The sequence below is a fragment of the Rattus norvegicus genome, chromosome 17, assembly GCF_021556685.1.
Source record: "Rattus norvegicus strain SHRSP/BbbUtx chromosome 17, alternate assembly SHRSP_T2T, whole genome shotgun sequence".
In the NCBI taxonomy this organism is placed as follows: domain Eukaryota; kingdom Metazoa; phylum Chordata; class Mammalia; order Rodentia; family Muridae; genus Rattus; species Rattus norvegicus.
Window position 1 is genome coordinate 89,599,985 of NC_141550.1, and position 22,118 is coordinate 89,622,102.

The 22,118-nt window shown below is 41.4% G+C and overlaps 1 protein-coding gene across 4 annotated transcripts in view; it reads left to right on the forward strand.

The window, feature by feature from the left end:
- The window catches only part of Etl4 (enhancer trap locus 4), an 817,363-nt gene that overhangs the window by 297,772 nt on the left and 497,473 nt on the right, over positions 1-22,118 (forward strand). For all 4 annotated transcript variants that reach the window (XM_087590293.1, XM_087590320.1, XM_087590317.1 and 1 more), the window contains exon 3: positions 13,811-13,958. The gene's annotated coding sequence lies outside the window, so the exon portion shown is untranslated. The remainder of the gene's footprint in view (positions 1-13,810; positions 13,959-22,118) is intronic.

Genomic DNA, 22,118 nt, shown 5'->3' on the forward strand with positions numbered 1-22,118 from the left:
AAACAGAGATAGAAACAATAAAGAAATCAGAAAAGGAGACAACCCTGGAGACAAAAAAAAACCTAGGAAAAAGATCAGGAATTTCAGATACAAGCATCATCAACCGAATATAAGAGATAGAAGAGAGTATCTCAGGGGCAGAAGACACCATAGAAAACATTGACAGAACAGTCAAAGAAAATGCAAAATGTCAAAAGCTCCTAACCCAAAACATCCAAGAAATTCAGGACACAATGAGAAAACCAAACCTAAGGATAATAGGTATAGAAGAGAGCAAAGGCTCCCAAGTTAAGGGGTCAGTAAATATCTTAAACAAAATTATAGAAGAAAAGTTCCATAACCTAAAGAGAGAGATACTCATAAGCATACAAAAAGCCTACAGAACCCCAAATAGATTGGGCCAGAAAAAATTCTTCTCATCAAATAATAATCAAAACACTAAATGAACAAAACAAGGAAAGAATATTAAAAGTGGTGAGGGGAAAAGGTCAAGTAACATGTAAATACAGACCTATCAGAATTACACCAGACTTCTCAACAGAGACTCTAAAAGTCAGAAGATCCTGGCCAGATGTCCTACAGACACTAAGTGAACACAAATGCCAGCCCAAACTACCATATCCAGCAAAACTCTCAATTACCATAGATGGAGAAACCAAGATATTCTAAAACAAAACCAAATTGTATGTCTTTCCATAAATCTAGCCCTACAAAACAAATAGATGGAAAATTTTAACACAAGGAGGGAAACTACACCCTAGAAAAAGAAAGAAAGTAATCTTCTTTCAACAAACCCAAAGGAAGAGAGACACAGAAACATAATTCCACCTCTAACAACAAAAATAATAGGAAACAACAATCATTGATCCTTAATATCTCTCAATGTCAATGGACTCAATTCCCCCAATAAAATGACATAGGCTAAAAGACTAAATACATGAACAGAACCCAGGATTTGCTGCATACAGCAAACACACCCAGTGACAAAGAATGACACTGCCTTGGAGTAAAAGGCTAAAAATGCAGATACATACACACTAAATACTCCTCAAAGGAAAAGGCTACCAAGATGAACTCTCGATTCTGAACATCTATGCTCCAAATGCAAAGGTACCCACACTCGTGAAAGAGACTTTACTAAAGCTCAAAGCACACTTTGTAACAGACAATACTAGTGGGAGACTTCAACATCCCACTCTTATGAATAGACAGACCATAGAAAGAGAAACTAAAAAGAGACACAGTGAAACTAACAGAAGTTATGAACCAAATGGATTTAACAGATATCTATAGAACATTTCATCCTAAAACAAAACAATATACCTTCTTTTCAGCACCTCTTAGTACCTTTTCCAAAATTGACCACATAAATTGGAACCACAAACCAGGCCTCAAGAGATTCAAAAGGATTGAAATGATACCATGTGTCCTATCAGATCACCATGGACTAGGGCTGATCTTTAATAACAACAAAAACAATAGAAAGCCCACGTATGCATGGAAGCTGAACAACTCTCTACTCAGTGATAATTGGTTCAGGGAAGAAATAAGAAAGAAATTAAAGACCTTTTTAGAATTTAATGAAAAGTAAGGGACAACATACCCAAACATATGGGACACAATGAAAGCAGTGCTAAGAGGGAAACTCATAGCTCTGAGTGCCTCCAAAAAGAAACTGGGGAGAACATACACTAATAGCCTAACAGCACATCTGAAAGCTCTAGAACAAAAAGAAGCAAATACACCCAAGGGAAGTAGATGGCAGGAAATAGTCAAACTCAGGGCTAAAATCAACCAAGTAAAAACAAAGAGAACTGTACAAAGAATAAACAAGACCAGGAACTGGTTATTTGAGAAAATCAAGGTAGATAAATCCTAGCCAGACTAACTACAAAAGTCTATACTCAACAAAACTGGGAAATCTAGATAAAATAGACAATTTTCTAGAGAGATATCAGGTACCGAAGTTAAATAAGGTTTAGGTAAACCATCTAAACAGTACCATAACCCCTAAAGAAATAGGAACAGGCATTAAAAGTCTCCCAACCAAAAACAAAAAACAAAAAACAAAAAAAAAAAAAAAAAAAAAAAACAGGGCCAGATGGGGATGGGTTTAGTGCAGAATTCTACCACACCTTCAAAGAAAACCTAATACCAATACTCTTCAAACTATTCTACAAAATAGAAACAGAAGGAACACTACCCAATTCATTCTATGAAGCCATAATTATTCTTATACCTAAACCACACAAAATCCCAACAAAGAAAGAGAACTTCAGACCAATTTCCCTTATGAATATCAATGCAAAAATACTTAATAAAATTCTTGCAAACCGAATCCAAGAATACATCAAAACGATCATCCATCCTGATCAAAAGAGGCTTCATCCCAGGGATGCAGGGATGGTTCAATATACTGAAATCCATCGATGTAATCCACTATATAAACAAACCCAAAGAAAAAAAACCACATGATCATTTCATTAGATGCTGAGAAAGCATTTGACAAAACTCAACACCCATTCATGTTAAAAGTCTTGGAAAGATCAGGAATTCAAGGCCCACACCTAACCATAGTAAAAGCAACATACAGCAAACCAGTAGTCAGCACCAAACTAAATGGAGAGAAATTTGAAGTAATCCCACCAAAATCAGGGGCCAGACAAGGCTGCCCACTCTCTCCCTACCTATTCAATATAATGCTTGAAGTCCTTAACAGAGCAATTTGACAACAAAAAGTCAAAAGGATACAAATTGGAAAGGAAGAAGTCAAAATATCATTATTTGCAGATGATAATATCCTTAAGCGACCCCAAAAATTCCACCAGAGATCTCCTTCAGCTGATAAACAAATTCAGCAAAGTGGCTGAGTATAAAACGAACTCAAAACAAATCAGTAGCCTTCCTCTCTACTCAAAGGATAAATAACACCCTTCATAACAGTCAGGAATAATATAAAATATCTTTTTGTGACTCTAATAAAGCAAGTGAAGGATCTGTATGACAAGAACTTCAAGTCTCTGAAGAAAGAAATTGAAGAAGATCTCAGAAGATGGAAAGACCTCCCATGCTCATGAATTAGCAAAATTAATAGAGTAAAAATGGCCATATTGCCAAAAGCAATCTACAGATATAATGCAATCCCCATCAAAATTCCAACTCAATTTTTCACAGAGATAGGAAGAGTAATTCTCAAATTCATTTGGAACAACAAAAAAATTGGGCATAGCAAAACCTGTTCTCGACAGTAAAAGAACTTCTCAAGGAATCACCAACCCTAACCTCAAGCTATATTACAGAGCAATCATCATTTAAAAAATGCATGGTATTGGTACAGAGACAGACAAGTTAATCAATGGAATAGAATGGCTAGATATAGGCCCACACACCTATGATCACTTGATCTTTGACAAAGGAGCTAAAATCATCCAGTGGAAAAAAGATAGCATTTTCAACAAATGGTGCTGGTTCAACTGGAGGTCAGCATGTGGAAGAATTCAAATCAACCCATTCTTATCACCCTGTACAGGGATCAAGGACCTCCACAAAAATCCAGATACACTCAAACTAGTAGAAGAAAAAGTGGGGAAGATCCTCGAACACATGAACACTGGGAAGTATTTCCTGAACAGAACACCAATAGATCATGCTCTAAGATCGTGAATTAACAAATGGGACCTCATAAAAGTGCAAAGCTTCTGTAAGGCAAAGGACACTGTCATTAGGACAAAACATCAACCAACAGATTGGGAAAAAATCTTTACCAATCCTACATCTGATAGAGGGCTAATATCCAATATATACAAAGAACTCAAGAAGTCAGACTCCAGAGAACAAAATAACCCTATTAAAAAATGGGGTACAGAGCTAAACAAAGAATTCTCAACTGAGGAATATCAAATGGTCAAGAAGCACCTAAAGAAATGTTCAACAACTCCAACAAAGGGGAGAGAGAACTTGTAGAGACCATATCAGAGGTTAGTCAAGGTACTGATTGTAAGATGGGGCTACCCACTCACTCATCTCAAAATTTTTAACCCAGAATTGCTCCTTTCTAAAGTAAATGCAGGGACAAAGTGCAGAGAAAAGACTGAAGGAAAGGCCATCCAGAGACCTCCCCACCTTGGGGATCCATCTCATATACAGCCACAAAACCCAGACACTATTGCAGATGCCAAAAAGTGCTTGCTGACAGGAATTTGATATAGCTGTCCCCGAAAAGTCTCTGCCAGAGCCTGACAAATACAGATGTGAATGCTCCCAGCCAACCATTGGACAGAGCGTGGGGACCCTAATGGGCAGGTTAGGGCAAGGACTGTAGGAGCTGAAGGGTTTTGCAACCCCATAGGAAGAACAATATCAACCAATCAGAACCCCCCGCCCAGAGCTCCCAGGAACTAAACCACCAACCAAAAAGTATACATGGAGGGACCCATGGCTCCAGCTGCATATGTAGCAGAGGATGGCCTTATCTAGCATCAATTGTAGGGGAGGCCCTTGGTCCTATGAAGGCTTGATGTCCCAGTGTAGGGGAAAGTTAAGGTGGTGAGATGGGAGTGGATAGGTAGGTGGGGGAGCATTCTCATAGACGCAAGAGAAGGGGGAATGAGATAGGGGGTTTGTGGAGGGAAAACCAGGAAAGGGGATAACATTTGAAATGGGAATAAATAAAATATCCAATAAAAATGTTATTGGTGAAATCACACTAAAACACTAAAAAAAGTCCACATTCTGCAGGCCGGTTAATTATTTGTTTTTCCAATTAGTAATCTATCTACACACTGAAATTCTAATTTTTAATCACTAACTTATTAGTTACTTATATAAGAATGTTGATTATAGCTCAGACAGTAATAGAACCAAATGTCTGGTTTTGTTACATCGATACATGCACAGCTATTAGACAAAACAGAGAAAGTAGTGTAACAAGTGAACATTTCACTTAATACCTAAAGATGAAATTAATCTTAAGAATGGGTTAGTTGCCATCACCCAGTGAGAATATTAACATATTTACTATTTTAGGACTTCTTGATTGACTTTAGGTAATTAGTAGTGAATATCAGCAATCATTTCATATTCTTTAAGAATTTTCTTAAGTAATTCATGCATTTTCTTGAATTGTACAATTTCTCAATAAAAGCCATTTACCAATAACTGTAAGTGAATGAATAAATAAATGAATGAATGAATAACATAGGAGGATGAGGTAGCAGGGTCTGACAAATTCAAAAGGTCTCAGTGACCTTTTCACCTTTTATATGTGGACAAACCAAGAGCTGCAAAGAGAGAGGCTTTGCGTGTATTGAAAATGTTTTTATTACGTGAGCAAAGATTGAAGTATGATTCTAAGGAAGAGAGGTTAATGTTTCTTTTTAAGTAACTAGGAGCCAGATGTAAGTTCTAGAATTAGTGTCTTGGTATGGTTCTTTGTTTAAGCAGTGCAATGTTTCCAAGCAGATAGGGAAGCAATGATACCCTCCACTAGCATATATAGATACAGCTCTCTCTTATTTTTTACAGATTCCAAACTGAACTTCTTTCCTTGGGATAGTTTTAGCTCCCTATTTCTGAGACTAACACCTTCACTAAAATAACCATTCATTCTTCCTTTCCACAAATGCTGAGCAATTGAGAAAGATACGCTGTACCATCTTGAGAGGAACATGCAGAAGAAGGGAATGGGGAGGCAGCCGTATCCTTCCCGGTGATTAACATGTGTCGTCTGCAGCTTGATTTCTGCCGAAAGACTCAGAGAACAGAATAAAGGCTGTGTATTTGCCCCCAGGCAGTGTTCCTACTTTCGAGAAACAGACCGTGTTTTGGCCTAGGAGACTGTGGGCTCACATAACTGAGGGTAGACTTGGGCTACCAACAGAACGAGATATGCTGTGAAAATGATGGAGCAGGTACAGTATGGGCAGAGTATGTTCCTCTGCTGTCCACCCCTACAAGATACACTCAAATTACTGCCACCACTCAGCCCCACTGTCTTTGCACCATTACCTCAGTGCTTGGAATACAGCCGAGTTAGTCACCTGGACACTGCTTACCAAAGAGGCTGAGCGGCCATGTGGGACAGGGGAGGGAATAGGTAATAGAGTTGTCCGCTTTTAGCTTCCTTCAACGGCGAGGTGCTGGAGCGGGTCTCTACAATGGAGAGGGTGTCCCACGAATGGAAAGTAATTTTGAATGGTGGCTCCACCCCCATATTCATTACAGAGGGGGAAATATTAGAATACTACAGTAATGAAAATTCATGTGCTCTCTGTTGACTCATTAAGATTACTGCAGAGTTCACAGCATTGCCGCAAGCCTGCTTAATATCGTCTAATACTCTAGTGTCTTGCTCTTTGAAAGCTCAGGTCAGGAAAAGTACATGCCTTAGTCATTTTTTTCCTGTTGCTATGATTAAATTATCTGACGAAAGCAACCTAAGGAAGAGGGGGTTTGTTTATTTTGCTCACAATTCAGAATATACTGCATTGCACCCAACAAGTCGAGGCAGTAGATTAAAGCACCTGGTTCCATTATTCGAGGGTCAGAAGAAAAAAAGCAGTAAAAGCATCTTTTTACCCGGTTTTCTTTCTCCATTTATTCAATTCAGAATCCTAGTCAAGGAAAGGTGCTGTCCACCATTAAGGTCTCCCCACTTTAATTAGCGTAATCAACAGAATCCCCCACAGGAGTAATGAGAGGTCTGTTTCCTGGGTGATTCTGGATTCTGGCTGACAATTAGCACTAACCATCAGAGTGTGCTGTTAAACATTTGATGTCAAGTGTCTCGGAATGCAACATGCAGGTTGGTGACCGTTCTAGCTTGCTTTCTGTTGCTGTGATAAGAGACTCTAACCAAAGGCAACTTGAAGAGAAAGGGATTTATTTGACTTTTACTTCCTGGCCATAACCAATCTTTGAAGAAAGCCAAAAGCAGAACCCAGAGAAGAATGCTGACTTGCTGGCTTGCTCACACTTAGCCCAAAATCACCTAGGGATGGTGCTGCCCACAGTGGGCTGGGCCTGCTCTCATCAATTTTCAGTGGAGACAATCTCTCACAGAGACAGTCACAGGCCAATGTCATGTGGACAATTCCTCATCTGAGGTTCTTTCTTCCCAGGTGACTCTAGGCTGTGTCAGGTTGTCAACAATACCTAATCAGTATGGTATCAACTCTATGCTGCATAGTATCGTGGGGCTCACCTAACTCTCAAACACCAGAATGATATAGTATGTTAGTCATTTTACTGTTGAGGTCTAAATATTTGAATTAAAGCTTTGCCTTATTTATAATTTCAAGGAATATGGGTGAGTCGGTAGAACGTGATCATTGGCAGTCATCTCCGTGTAACAAATGGCGTTTCTTACAACACTTCTGAACTGCTGGCGTCCTCTCCAGCCCCTTCCTTTATTTGTTTAGCACGCTTAGCATAATAATGTCTGCAAGAGAAAAGCCATCCAATGGATTTTTGTTGCATGGATGATTTAACTATGTAATAAGTTTTGCTTTTCTTATTAAAAAAGAAAAAAGACTACAACACATTTTCTCACCAGAAGAGCTCACATTCTAGTGGAAACAGTAAGTGGAAAGCAAGGCTTTGGTAGGCATATGCTATTAGTGACGTGAACTGGACGTTTAGACTCATTACCGCATGATGAGTTGTTTACAGAATGGGTCACCATTATGTATTCAGTGAGCAAGACAACCGAATGGCAGAGGTGCCTGTTTATGGCCATCATTATCAGTTAGTTCCACTTTACAGATGAGCAAACTGAGTCTGTGAGTGGTCGGCTGGCTTACTCAGACCTGCCAGGGATAAAGGGGTGACCTCAATGCCAGGGTCCCGAAGAACAGGGTGAAGGCCAGGTTTGTGTAGAGAAAAGCTTCTGGATCTAAGAAACACGAGTGGACCCATGCTGGGATGATGCTCTGAGTTCATCCCGTTGCTCTGATAAAAACACTCTGACCAACAGCGACTTAGGGAAGGAAAGGGCTTGGTTCAGCCTGTACTTTCAGGGAAGAGTCCATCACTGAGGGGCAGCAGAGCAAGAGCCATGAAGGACAGCTGCTTCCTTGCCTGCTTTCTGGTTCCTCACAGGCTCTTTCTCTGCTAGCTTTCTTACACAGCCTAGAGCCCTCTACCTAAGGATGTTGCTGCCCACAGTGGGCTGTGATCTCCTACATCAATCATCAATCAAAGCAATCTCTTACAGACATGGCCATAGGCCAGTCTGATCTGGGAAATCTCCCAGCCGAGACTCCCTTCGATGACTCTGTGCTATGTCAAGTTGACAGCTAAAGTTAGCTCAGACATATGATGTCTAAATTGAGACCTGGATGTCTCAGACATTCTTAGTCAGTACTTCCACTGTTCTTTAGAAAGGAGGAATTGGCTGTGAGTCTAGCAGGAGAAAACCTGCTGCTCTGAGGCCCTCAAAGCTGTGTAGAGATTTTTCTTTTTAGACACTGACATTTAAGATGAAGAGTCTGATAAGCAAGCCAAAAACTACAAAGGAAGGGGGGCTTTCACGGTCCTTTCAAAGATGTGAACATCAATTTCTGCATGATGTGAGACAAAGAGTTGAGCAGATTTGGGATCGGTGCCCTTACCTCTATGGTCTTCGATGTTCCTCCCAATCGCTTTCAGTCAATCTCATATTCATACACAGCCTCCCTCCCCCACTCATTCTTAATATCCCTTATCCCTGGAGCTCAGCTCAGACCAGCTGTAGGTCACATGGTTTTTCAGACTACACCATCTCTGGCCACTGGGGCACACGACTGAACCAACAAAGACAGTTCGCCCCTCTCCTAGGCTGCTCCAGCTCCCTCTCATGAACCAACACGATGGTCTAGAGATGGGGACTATCTGCTAGCTCTGATCACCATCTTTGCCTTCATCAAATCAGCAATGACTAGCAAAAGCCTAAAGTGATTTATTTAGTAGCAACTGTTTTTAATTCCTCTCATTTTTATGCTCTTTCAGTAACTTGGGTGGGTGGTGGTGTTTGGTTGCTTGGCTTGCTTTTCTGAAGTAGTGTGTCTCAAGAGCAAAAGGCTGGCCTCAAACTCACTATGTAGCTGAGGATGATCTTGAACTCCTGATCCTTAGACTAGAATGATGGCCAACACCTAAACCTTAAATAGTATTTACTTTACTCTGAACATTATTCGCTATTTTGTATTTGGGAAAACACATGTGTTTTTACTCTTTTGTCCCTATGTAGTTAAAGGAGCAAGGTTATATTCCTTAGGAAAGATCATGTTATAAAATAGACAAGTTTAGATGTCTATCGATTTGCACATATGATAAAGAGAACATTGCCTATATTCGTGATAGTTCTATTCAATGGTAAGGATGAATGGATTATGTCGTTTTCAAGAAAATGGATGAACTAGAAACTATTGGATAAGCCTACTACAAGAAAGCAGAGATGAGAGTGTTTGAGAAGAGTAGGGGATCAGTGGAAGGAAAGGGGAGAAAGAGGGCAACGGGGGAGCCAAAGGATTCGATATGCTTGAATGGATATATTATGAAACCCATTAAACATATAATTAACACACAATTATATCATTTTTAAAGCTGGATTTTACAATTGCTTTTCTCATAAAGATTATGCTGTCATGAGATAACGTACTAATGGCTGGCTTGTCGCTCTGAATCACAGGATATTTCAGTAATTTGGCTAATACAGTGATTTACAATTTAAAAAATTGTTCATTTATGCTCAGTGGTTGCATAGTCCTTTTATTTCAAGGTTGTCTGGTTTGATAATAATAATTTGGAGTTCTGCTGACTTGTTACTATGTACCAACATTCTCTTTCTGAACCCCATAAACTGAGTGACAATATTCAAACTATTTCAGGCTTTGTAATTTTATTAAAAGGAAAGGGGGGCTGTTGTTGTTGCTGTTGTTGTTGCTGCTGTTGTTGTTGTTGTTGCTGTTGTTGCTGCTGTTGTTGTTGTTGTTGCTGTTGTTGCTGCTTTGGAGTTTTTTGGTGTTGATGGTTTTTGGTTTGGTTGTTGTTTAAACTAAGTGTTTTACATGAGTTCTTTCTTTAAACAACTGAATACTGATGTCACCTGCTTTTACTCACTCATTCAAACACAACCTTTTGTGGGCTTCGGCTTGGCCATGTTTAATAACATAACTAAAGTTACCCCTGTTTGGGTAAAATTGAATAAAACTATTGGGAAATTATTATGCTTTTCAATTCTGTGCCCTAGTGAGTCTGAATTCTCCAGTATTAACTTACAGAATTTTATTATAAAGATACTTAAGCAATGGGTTATTATTATTAATTATTTCTCAATAAGTCCCAATAATGAGCAAATAATTAGGCAATGCATTTCCCTGTGCTGTTTCACAATGTCTACTGTATACACACACACTGCCTGCTCTATATACACAGAGTGCCTGCTGGGGACACACACAGTGCCTGCTGGGGACACACACAGAGCCTGCTGGGGACACACACAGAGCCTGCTGTATACACACTTAGCACCTGCTGGGGACACACACGGTGCCTGCTGGGGACACGCACAGATCATCTGCTGTCTTATCTCTTACATTTTGTGTTGTTTCCCTTTCTCTCATACAGTGGATTAAGCAAGTGGGGTAAAGAGGAACATAGCATCAGGAGGGAGAAAAAAAACACGTATACCAATCTTTGCAACAGAAGGGAAGCAAGCCAGTCCAGTGGGGAAGCAGGTAGATCTGTGACCTGTGGATCAATGCAGGCTAGGGCCTTGTATGGAGTCATGGGAGGTGGGGGTGGCTGAGGCTGAGGAGAAAACTTAAGGAGAAGGAAAGGTAGGAATAGCTCAGAACTATTTGTCTCAAGCACCAAATTTGCACACATCTAACTATTACCAACACTAACACACAGCAGCTGCTGAAACACTACTCCAGGAGGGTGTAGATTTGGTTTTGAGACCAGGCTTTACCTCTTACAATATGACATTGATAAAACGATATGTTTTATCCCATGACTTCAGCAGGCTTAGCTGCACAGTGACCCTAACACTGCTTGACCAGCAGGGTGACTGCAAGGATGGGGGCCGGAAGCAATAACTGGCAAATCATAGTTACTGTCTTACTGTTGGTGTGTATTTTCGTTTTAAGTCTCTCTCTGTATCTCTGTCTCTCTCTTTGTATTTCTCTGTGTCTCTGTGCCTCTGTGCCTCTCTCTCTCTCTCTCTCTCTCTCTCTCTCTCTCTTTGTGTGTATGTGTGTGTCTTTGTATCTCTCTGTGTCTCTGAGTCTCTGTGCCTCTGTGTCTGCCTCTCTCTCTCTCTCTCTTTGTGTGTATGTGTGTGTCTTTGTATCTCTCTGTGTCTCTGAGTCTCTGTGCCTCTGTCTCTGTCTGCCTCTCTCTCTCTCTCTTTATGTGTGTGTGTGTGTGTGTGTGTGTGTGTGTGTGTGTGTGTTGAGTGTGGTGCTTGTGTACCACAATGCACATATGCAGGTCAAGAGTCAACATTAGCTGTCCATCCTTGTCCTCTATCTTGTTTGGGTTAATCACATGTTCACTGCTGCATGTGACAGATTAGCTGGCCCATAAACTTCCAGATTCTCTTGTCTCTGTTTCCCATCTCATTACGGGAGCGTTGGGATTGCAGACATGCCCTACTTTATGTAGATTCTCTAGATCTGAACTCAGGTCCTGATGATTACATAGAAAGTGCTCTGTACATTGAGTCATTTCTCTAGTCCTTGATACAGAATCTTCAGCTACCTATCCCCAGTGAGTTAGCAATCACCAGATATGACCCCCAAGAAGTTTGCTGTAAAGATACCCAAGCAATAGATTGGTATTGCTCTAATACTAATTTGAAATATTTTATTAACCATCACTTATTGACCTAGTTACACAAACATATAAACGGAAAGATGCCAGAATGGGAAACATGATCAACTGGGCTCGTATCCTGGGTCCATAATGCACCAAGGATATGGTTTGTTGACTCTGAAGAGTCTACTGTTTGGATCTGGAGGTTGGTCCTCAGTCAGTAGAACTGTTGGGAGGTGTTGGGAAGTTAAATATTTGGGGATAGTCCCTTGAAGGTAATTTTGGAACCTCAGTTACTTCTCCCCTCTCTCTCCCATTTCCTGGCTGCATTAACAGGCTTCCTCTGCCGTGTTCTCCCACTATTCTTCATAATGCCACCACAAGCCCAAAGCAAGAAGCCATAAACTGAAACCATAAGCCAATATAAACCTTTCCTCTTCATAAGTTGATCAGCTCAGGCATTTTCTCTTACTAATGGAAAACTGGGAGAATTAGATTTGGAAAGAATATACAAAAAAAAAAAAGAAAGAGTGGATCTGATCAAAATACACTGTCTATACACAGAAAATTCTCAGAAAATGAATTAAAAAACCTTAAAAAGAAAGGTTAGATATTAAGAAACAAACAGGCAGAAAAGAGCGTGTGTACAATCCCAAAATGAAGCGGTTGTGGAAAGAGTGGTAGAAGCTTGAGTGCACACTGGCGAAGCTGAGGGGCTCATTCTTCATTCACCCTGGGCTTTATTTTATTGGTAACAAAGCTAAGTCTCTGGACTAAGTGTCTCAGAGACACAGGCCTCAGGCTTCCTGACACTTGGACCATTCTGTCCTAGATTACACATAGTAGTATATAGAGGACTGTTTTGACTCTAAAGCCATACTTTTAAGAAATAATTAAGTATGAATTTAATGTTTAAATTGGTAATTGATTGAACTCAGTACACTAGCTAACCTGAATTCCATGAGCTAGTCCATGTTTAGGAAGCTTGAGTCAAAACCCAATGGTGTTTTCCAATATATTCTAATTCATGGTCAGTGGAATCTTTCATACGCTCGTCCACCATTTCTTTCCAGTTGAAATGAGTTTTTCTGGATCCTAAGAGGGATTTAGAGCAACAAATACTCATGAAGAGAGCACTGCTCTTCTCTCAGCAGCTGGCCTGTTCTGTGTGCACCAGGTTCACTGTCATAAGCTAAATCACCCCAGCTTCTAGTTACAGGGAGGTCACTGTTGGTGGGGGGAGAATGGAATGTCAGCTTCAGTTTTCTGGGGCTTCCCAATGACCCCCGATCCTCCCTGCACAGATGTGCCGGTCGTCCTCACCCATAATTTTAAAATGTTTGAGGCTGGACAATTTTGTTTAGGTGGGATCCTTTTTGCTGCTCCAGCCTCTGAATTTTTCTACAACCTCACATCATTTCCCACTTAGCCTGGGAGTCTATGACTGTTAGGTGTAGAATACAGTTCTCTGAGCTCTCTGCTGAGCTCTCTGGGTCATAGAATACAGTCTCTCTGTGTGCTGAGCTCTCTGGGTCATGGAATACAGTCTCTCTGTGTGCTGAGCTCTCTGGGTCATGGAATACAGCCTCTCTGTATGCTGGTCTCTCTGGTTCATGGAATACAGTCTCTGTGTGCTGGGCTCTCTGAGGACAGTGCATAGCAGTAAGTCACAGGGGACTCAGCTTCTCTGCCTCCTTTCTGATTCCCAATCAGCCTTTTCTCATGTCCTCTTGCCCTCAACCATAGAAGCCTGCTGTTATTTTCATGGTTGGTTTAGTTTAATGTGTTTGCCTTGCCTCGTGCTATCCAGCTCATGTTTCTGTTAAAAAAAAAAAAAACAAATGATGCAAAACTCCCAGCTAAGAGCACTGAGTTTGAATAGCTGTGTGTGTGATTCCAATATGTCCCATATACCAGCACTTTAATCTTTGCTCTTCCTTTTTTAGTCAATCTGGCATCTAATTACTCGCTTAGCAGTCACTAGGTGAAGACTTACACTATTATTTGTATTTTACAGATGGAAATACTGGAGCCCTAAGTTTGTAGCTGATTATACCGTACCCCAGAGACAAAGGTGGGACTGCACCCCAGAACCCCTGAAAGCTGCCCTCGAAGGATTATACTACTTACATGTCAATCCCCCCTCCACCCGACTGTCTTCTTAGGTGAGTCCAACTTTTTACTGACTCTTGAGATGAGTGAATGAATTAGTAGGCAAAGCAATGTCTGTAGAATGTGGCTTCTGCAATCTTCCCTGAGCCCAGGGAACCAAAAGTCTAAGTTAAACCATGAAGCTTCCCCACACATAGGCCTTCTGAGATGAGCTGAGTATTGCTTTGTCTGTTATTTATTGGTCTTGCAGATGGCGGCCCGAGCAGACATGCTATTTTCCAGGACGGGTATTATGTCAGCTGACTTTGATAGGCCCATCTTTCTGTTCAGACTCTGGCTAGAAGCCATCATAACCTCCACAGAATAAGAAAACACTCAACGATCTTGCTTTCTTTGTCCAATGGATGTATGGGTGGTCTTGCATCTCTAGCCCAGGAATGACCTAGTGAAGTTCCAACTATAGCCAGATTCATTCAGCCTGAGCCTTCACTATAAATCCACCAGATCAGTATCATCAGACCCAGAGAAAGGTTGCAAAGAGAACAGATCTTACCATGGTACCATTCCTATTTAACTTGGTTCTTGGTTCATCTTAATTACTTTGTGCATAATGGTGCCCTGAATCCCTGAGAGAACAACTTAAAGGAGGAGGGATTTATTTGGGCTCACAGCTTTATCTTGTGCAGAGCAACACGGCATCAGGGTGTACGACAGAAGACACCTGTTCTCTTCCCAGTGGACAGGAAGCAGGGAAAAATAGGAAAGATCCAGGGATAGGGGCTCCCCAACAACTCGGCCACAGTAGCCTATTACCTCTGACTGCTCTCCCTGTAAAGTTTCCCAAACCTCCCAAAACAGTAACTCCAGCTCAGAGCCTCGAGTCCAACAATATAGCCTGTGTAGGAATTTCATGTTAAAATCCAGACTGAGAGAGTCAGACACAACACAGAGCCAGCACACCCCAGGGAAGGCAGGTCCTGGAGATGAAGTTTTGGACATCACTGGTAGGAAGTTATTAACCAGCCCTTCAGCGACTCCAGAAGCAAGAACCTACAGCTTCAGGTCAATATCAGCTTTGAGACATGAAGTTCCCTGGGCGGCCAGGCTTACAAAACAGTGTCTGAGTTGAAAGAACCAGCATCTGTTTCGACCCATCTGAGAAACTTCAGGGCTGTCGGACTTGATCAGCAAAAGGCCACATGTGAATAAGGGGGCTCTATGTACTGAAGCCCAGAGTGGCTAGTTCTGTTCACTCTGCCACAAGCTGCCAGACCTCAGAAATGAAGTTGAGAGGCTTCTTCACCCTGGTGATTTACTCTGATTTCCCTCTGTACACATGTGGACTCTATTTTCTGCTGTCTTTATAAATACTCTAGTGACTGACTCTGCCAAGCTACCTTTCTCACCCCAGGGAGAAGCCAAAGAGCAGACGTTCCCACCCCGCCTCCCACTCCCTTCCTATTAGATACAACTGCAAGGGGCAGGAGCAATTTGGCTAGTCAAAGTGATGTGTGTATTTGAGTCTCTAAAGAGCCAGGCTAAACTCAGAGTCAGGGGGCTTCCATAAATAACCTGTGTCCCTCCCTCTCTGTGTGTGGTTGGACTGGAATGCCTTTCTCTTTAGAGTTGTCCATGTATCAAAGATCAAAGAGTCAACCGTTTCTGGTTGTGCTGCTCATTACAAAGCCCTCGTTCTCTGTGGGAGGATTCTGGCGAAAGCAGTAGTAATTCTCTCTGGTGACTACTTGCTGATGGTTGGGGTTGGAGGGCTCTCAAAGAACTTACAACTACTTAAAAGGACTTTTTTAAAAAAAAGTACAGATGAGAATTCACTTTCAAAGGCAACTGAAAACTGGCATCTTTTGGGGTGTAGAATGTGGTAGGAGGGAGAAAAAAAGTAAAGAGATTGACCCATTACCACAAGGAATGTGGTTTGAGTCAGACTGGAGGTGGAAGAGTGGCCTGTGTAATTTACACACCGTTGGGAAGGCATTAGAGGCAACCTTTGATAAGCAGAGCAGAACATACCCAGAGATTGCTTTTTAAACCCCGACTCGATAATATGTTTGAAAAATACACTTTGAACCAGTGTGCTAGGGTTTGGAGAGTGAGAAAAGTGTGCCTTGATTTTCAGGATTGTAGATAGTCACAATGCACAAAGTAAGAGCTGGTCTCTATCTCATCCATGGGTGGCTAGTTGCCACACAGTCATGTGACATCTTTAATCCTCACAGCTGTGCCCAAGGGGAATGTTTTGTTAACCCCATCCTGCACATTGGAGAACGCTCTGGTTGAAGTGCTTGCCTCAAGGTCAGGCTGTTATTAAGCACAGCATTTGAACAGAGCTCTGGAAGAGGGTGGATCTGACTACCACTGATCCTGTGTTTAATACTTCTGGCTTCTGCTGCAGTGTCTGGCATTATGGAAGCTGATGGGACGCTTGGGAGTGTCACAGAAATATGCTACAACTGTGGTGCAGGCTCGACTAAATGGTCCCAAGTCCAGGAGGCCTTGCTCCTCATAGCACATGAGCATGTGTGGCTTGTAGAACTGCTTCACATCACAGGCACATTATCCATTGGAGTGTCCTAAGCTGTGTGACAAAGAAACCATGTTAAGGGGGCTGAAGAGATGGCTCAGTGGTTAAAAGCACTGGCTGCCCTTCCAGAGGACCCAAGTTTGATTCCCAGAACCCATTGGGCAGTTCACAACCATCTGTAACTCCAGTTGTAAGGACTCTGATGTCCACTTCTGGCTTCTATGGACAAGGGCTTGTGTGCAGGCCAAACATCCACACAAATAAAGCAAAATTTAAATTAAAGAAGGATGTTTAGGTAAACACTTGATGGGTCCACAACCTCTGAAAGGGCCTCTCGTTGGCTCCTGTTGAATTTGCATGCAACATATGGAATTCTTTCACTGAAAGAAACGCCCAGACACTGAACATAGATGTCTGTGTGGGTGTCCTGCTCCTGGAGCCATTTTGGGCAGTCAGAGCTAATCACTCAGTCTCTACAACACAGTAGGTCTTCCTCGGTGTTCTTTGAATGGTGATAGAAACCAATGCCTTATGAGTGACACTTGCCAGGTGCTTGACAGTGGTAGTCAAAAAAAAAATTTTTTTTCCTGAAATTCATTATTTTGGTGTTTTAGTTCCCCAGCCCTTACAGTATCTTCATTTTAATAAAAAATGTGAGTGGTACGAAACTTTCAAAGACAGCAACCCCTGCAGTGAAAAGAACCCAATGATTAAAGTCAATGTCAATGGCCGTGTGGTTTCCCCAGAGCCTTTGTCCTTGTCACCAACAAAACTTGAATACCAAAGATGCCACGAGGTTCGATGCTTAAGAAGATCTGAAAACCACAGCTACCTAAAAATGGCACTTAGCATCTTTCAGGTTGCTTTTTTTTTTTTTTTAAGTTTGTAAAGGTCAGAAATAGAAGCAGAAAACCAGTCGGTTCTCTTTTTTAAAAATACTGATTTAATAGCCATGAAGAGCATCATCAAAATCCTGTGGCTCTTCCGCCTCCAAATTTTCTCGAAAGGTTTCACACATGCGGTAGAAGAAAGCGTGAGTCAGCCTTCCCTTCTCCAGACTTGAAGCTTTGCAGAAATCGTCTGCCAGGTGTCGCACAGTGCCGCATATGTTCTCAGCTCCGTGACAGGAAGGAAACGTTTTTTGCTGAAAAGCAAGGGAGGCTGTAAAAGCTAGTTGCACTTTGCTACCTACTTCCCTTCTCTGAAGCCTGGAGGGTTTTTCTGGTCCGGGACACAAAGCATCTGACTCCCCGGATCCCCGCCCCCAGCCCCAAGGTGGCAACCGCAAGTGGTGTTGGAGAGGAAGCACGGGAAGTGTCTACTGACCAACAGGTAGGATTCAGAAGCAGAGTAATGAAGCATTAAACAACCAGTTCCTAAAGGTGAAGCCTGGAGGCGATGGGTCTGTTCACCCCGTGAGGGTCTGTAATTTCCAGTGCAGTTAGGAACTGATCCGCAGCTGTGGAGACGTGGCCTCTGGTAGCTTAAGCCATTTGGCAAAGGTAAGGAGCCAGGTAGAGAAAAATAACAAAGCCTGAAATTATAGCGTTGCCCTTATAGGCATAACTTCATTCAATATATGAGAACTCTGGAATGTTACGAGGGTGTTTTCATCTGGAAATTTGTCTTCCACAAGGCATAGAAGGATTCCACTGGTTTACTAAAGGAACACACTGCTAGGAACTACCGCCATCTCCGCGTTAACATTGTGGAAATGAGATTCAAATGAGGTACGGATCTCTCTGGAAGCAAAAGAAAGCAGTTATGCCCTGGGTGAAATGCAAGTCGCTCTCTCGGGTGTTGTGCTAAGGAGTGTTTGGCTTGCTCCGTGAATCTGCACCTCTTGCCGATACAGTTCTGCTCTTCCGTGCTTCCTGTTAGCTTGTTGCATTGGATCGTCAGTCTGGATTTTGCATATTAAATGGTGTAAGTAAAACCGATGTGATGGACTATCTGTGGCACACTCGGCTACAAAATAAAAGCTTTTTGAACCCAGGGTTTGGGAGGAAGAGGCAGGCAGATCTCTGTGAGTTCGAGGCCGGCTTCGTCTACACAGAGTTCTAGGGACAGCCTTGGTCTCAAAATATAAAACAAAACAAACAAAAAGAGTCACTACATACAGCTCAAAGAGAAAGGCAAGCCCAATAAGCCTCCCATTTGGGTTCCATGTCAAACCTTACAAGTTGAAATCTCAGGTTGTTCATCAGAAGGCTCCTACATCCACATCTCTAATCCTGCTCCTGGAACAGCCCAAATGCAACCTCAAAATAAGTGTCCTTTTGCATAGCACTATGGGACAGAATAAACGGAAGGAAAGATCCAGGAGGGATCTCTCCATCTCAGAAAACCACACTGCTTGATGATAAGATAGTGATCTCTTCCTCTGGCTTTACCGGGGAAAAGTCTCCCTTGTACTTTGAATGAGGGATTTCCCCTAAACAATGCCTATGACCTGGGTTTAGTTGCAGCCCTGGAGACCAGTGATTAAAGCAAGGCCAGGGCTTATGGGGGACGCTGGGCTATAATGCTTATTATGATAAACTATAATTCAGAAGCATTTTGCAGAGACAAGAAAAGTCAAGATTTTAAATATAGCTTTAACAACAGTTCAGCTTCATCCGGTTAAGCTGGAATGTACAAGAAAAAAAAAACTTCTTTCAATCTCCAATCACATCCTACCCCATAATATTTTTATTATTTAAATAATATTGATCTTTGTTACCTTCGGATTCTCTACTTACAAATTCACATTCTCAATTAACTATATTTGCAGTCTCAAAGTTCGTAGTAATGGTGCTTTTGCAGACATTCAAAAACTAGCACAGGGCAGAAATATATTTGAATTACAGGAAGCACACCATAAACTCGTGTTCCTTTCATAGTCAGTGCAATCCCACACTTTCTTTTCCTTTTCCCCCCATACTGTCTATATCTTTGATGTTTTCATGGTGTTAAAAAATGGAGCCCAAGTTCAATGTTACTGTAGTGTTCCAGGGACCTAGCCATACTTGTGTAAAAGGAAGCAGTCTCCCGCCTGTGGAGAAAGCAGATGGCTTGGTTGAGCTTTGTTGGGGTGTAAATTACAATGCTTTTAGCTATGCGGTCAATGATAACGAATCAACTATACATAATAGGTAGGAGATATTTAAAGAGAATCAGATACAAAGTTATGTGTTGATTAACAGTTAAGAATATCATCCAGAGCTTTAAGGAGCTACACTCCTGAGGACAACCATTCAAGTGTCACCAATCCGGTCTTCCTAGTCCCAAAACAAAGCACAGTAACAATGGCTAACGAAATGCCCTGTTCTCGTCGGACAGCGTGGCACTGTCTGCGCATCCCAAGGACTGCTCTAGGTAGCTTTGGCCACCGTCTAAAATGCAACTCAGAAACAACCTCAGTACTGAGCATCAGGTCTTAAATAATGAGGTGTCAGGTGGACCGGATCTGAATGGTATCGGGTCTTACCCCAAAGGCAGAGAAAGGAAGATGTTCTGGAAAACAGACTGAGAAAGGGTAAGCTGCTGTAGGAATGGGAGATGGAGCTCTGGGAAGACCCTGGGAAGAGGATACTAGAAGCAGAGGGAAATGAGTGCTCATGTTAACGATGTCAGAGTCAAGACAATGGGTATGGTGCTTCCTAATAGATGCAAAGGCTGCGTGTTGTGCTTGCTCGAGAGTTAACAGGAGATACAGGCATAGTACACTGGGCTCCTATGTAAATTGAATAGGTTCATTTGCTTTCATTGCTCATGCAAGGTCAAATCTCTGCCTCATGGCTACTCTGGTTAGACACACACACACATTCACACACACACGCACACAGGCCCACAGAGAGAGAGAGAGAGAGACAAAGACAGAGACAGAGAGATAGAGACAGAGAAAGAGACAGAGAGACAGAGACAGAGAGAGAAAGAAAAAGACAGACAAAATAATTAATGTAGTATTTAGTAATACTATATTAGTATTAACTATATTAGTATTTACTACACTATGGACAGAGAGGGTTTTTTTGTTTTGTTTTGTTTTTTGTTTTATTGCTGCCCAGTGTAGAGAAGCTGTGTTTTCTCATATTCATGCATAAGATAATTTGTCTTATAGGCAGAAAATAGAATTTTAAGCTTGTAATAAACAATTCCTTAAATGATCATAGGGAAAATGCTACAACTTCAAAAATAATCACTTGTTTCTATGCAGTTGCTTGTTGGAAACAATAACCTGAGAGGGAAGCTCTTCTGTCATTAGCCTTCGATGTGAGGAAATTAGAAAGTACCAATAGAGAACCCCCGCAGTAGGGAGAACTTCCCATAATGCCCCGTGGACATGATAAATCGTACCATTTTGTCACTTAATGGTATATTAGATCAATATAGAATCTGACTCAAAGCCTGATTTAGAAACCGAAAATCTGGTGGAAAAGTGTTTTTTTTTAGTATCTCGGGGAAAGTTCTGAAAACTTTACAAAAAAATAAGTGTTTGTGAAATATGGCCAAGTTATCTCTTCACACATGAAAAATGTTCTATATCTTCTTCCTGGGAGTGAAATTTGTTTTGTGAAGTCGAGATTTCTAAAAGCAATGTTAAAAGCACATTGAACCACTGCTGAAAAGTAACAACCATGCCGTCCCGTGTGTGGGATTTCTAATTAAACAAAATATTTTCTTTATATATGTTGGTGGTGCACGGGTGAGTGTGCCTGCCCAGAGGAGGGAACTCTGTCCCCGAGACTTTCCGGGCCTGTGATGTGAGTGCCACCAGCTGAACTCGGGTCTCTGGAAATGCAGCACGGCCTCCTAAGCACCCATTCATCCCTCCATCCCCAGAAAACAGCACATACAGACCATAAAACACAAGTCCACACATTGCTTGAGTCCTGGATATAATAATATTTCTGTTATAACGAATAGTGATCCCACACTACCATATACTAGCAATTATCAAAGTTGTCCCTAACCAACCATCTTCATTTATTGCTTTTATTTACAAACTTCTTTTTCTTTTTTGTTGGTTTATTTATTTCTCTTTGTGTGTGGGAGTGAGTTTTTTGTCTGGTTGATTGGTTTTGTTTGTTGTTTTGGAGGTTTGCTTGCATGCATGTCTGAACAACCCCGACACACAGTGCCAGTGGAAGCCAGAAAGGGGCATCAGCTTTTCAGAACTTTAAACATTGTGAGCCACTGGGTCCTCAGTACCCAGCCATTGGTTGACCACTGAATTAAGCCATCACAGGGGCGATCACCTAGCAAGACAGATTGAAAGCATAATTAAAGATACGAAAATTGAACACAGATTTTAGCTACAGCACAGAGAAGGAAACAGTTTCTGAAGATTAATTCCAACAAATTTTCTTACAGGGAAGCAGTTTATAATAACAACATAGTATGTAATATGTCAGTTTTCAGCAAAGCACTACAAAAAAAATGCAAAAACAAAAACAGAAAAGTATACCCCATAGCTATATTCAAGGAAAAAGAAAGATCCATTATTAGCACCTGGCTCAGAAATAGGGTAGGATCTTTAGAATGTCAGTTCTGCTATTGAAATTATATTCCCCAAAAGACAATGAAAATGTATAATGAATTAAACAAGTGTATAAGGTAGATGCACCAATCATGAAGGTTTCTTGATAGAGAAATGGAAACATGAAAAGACTCAATTATCTATGTAGATAGT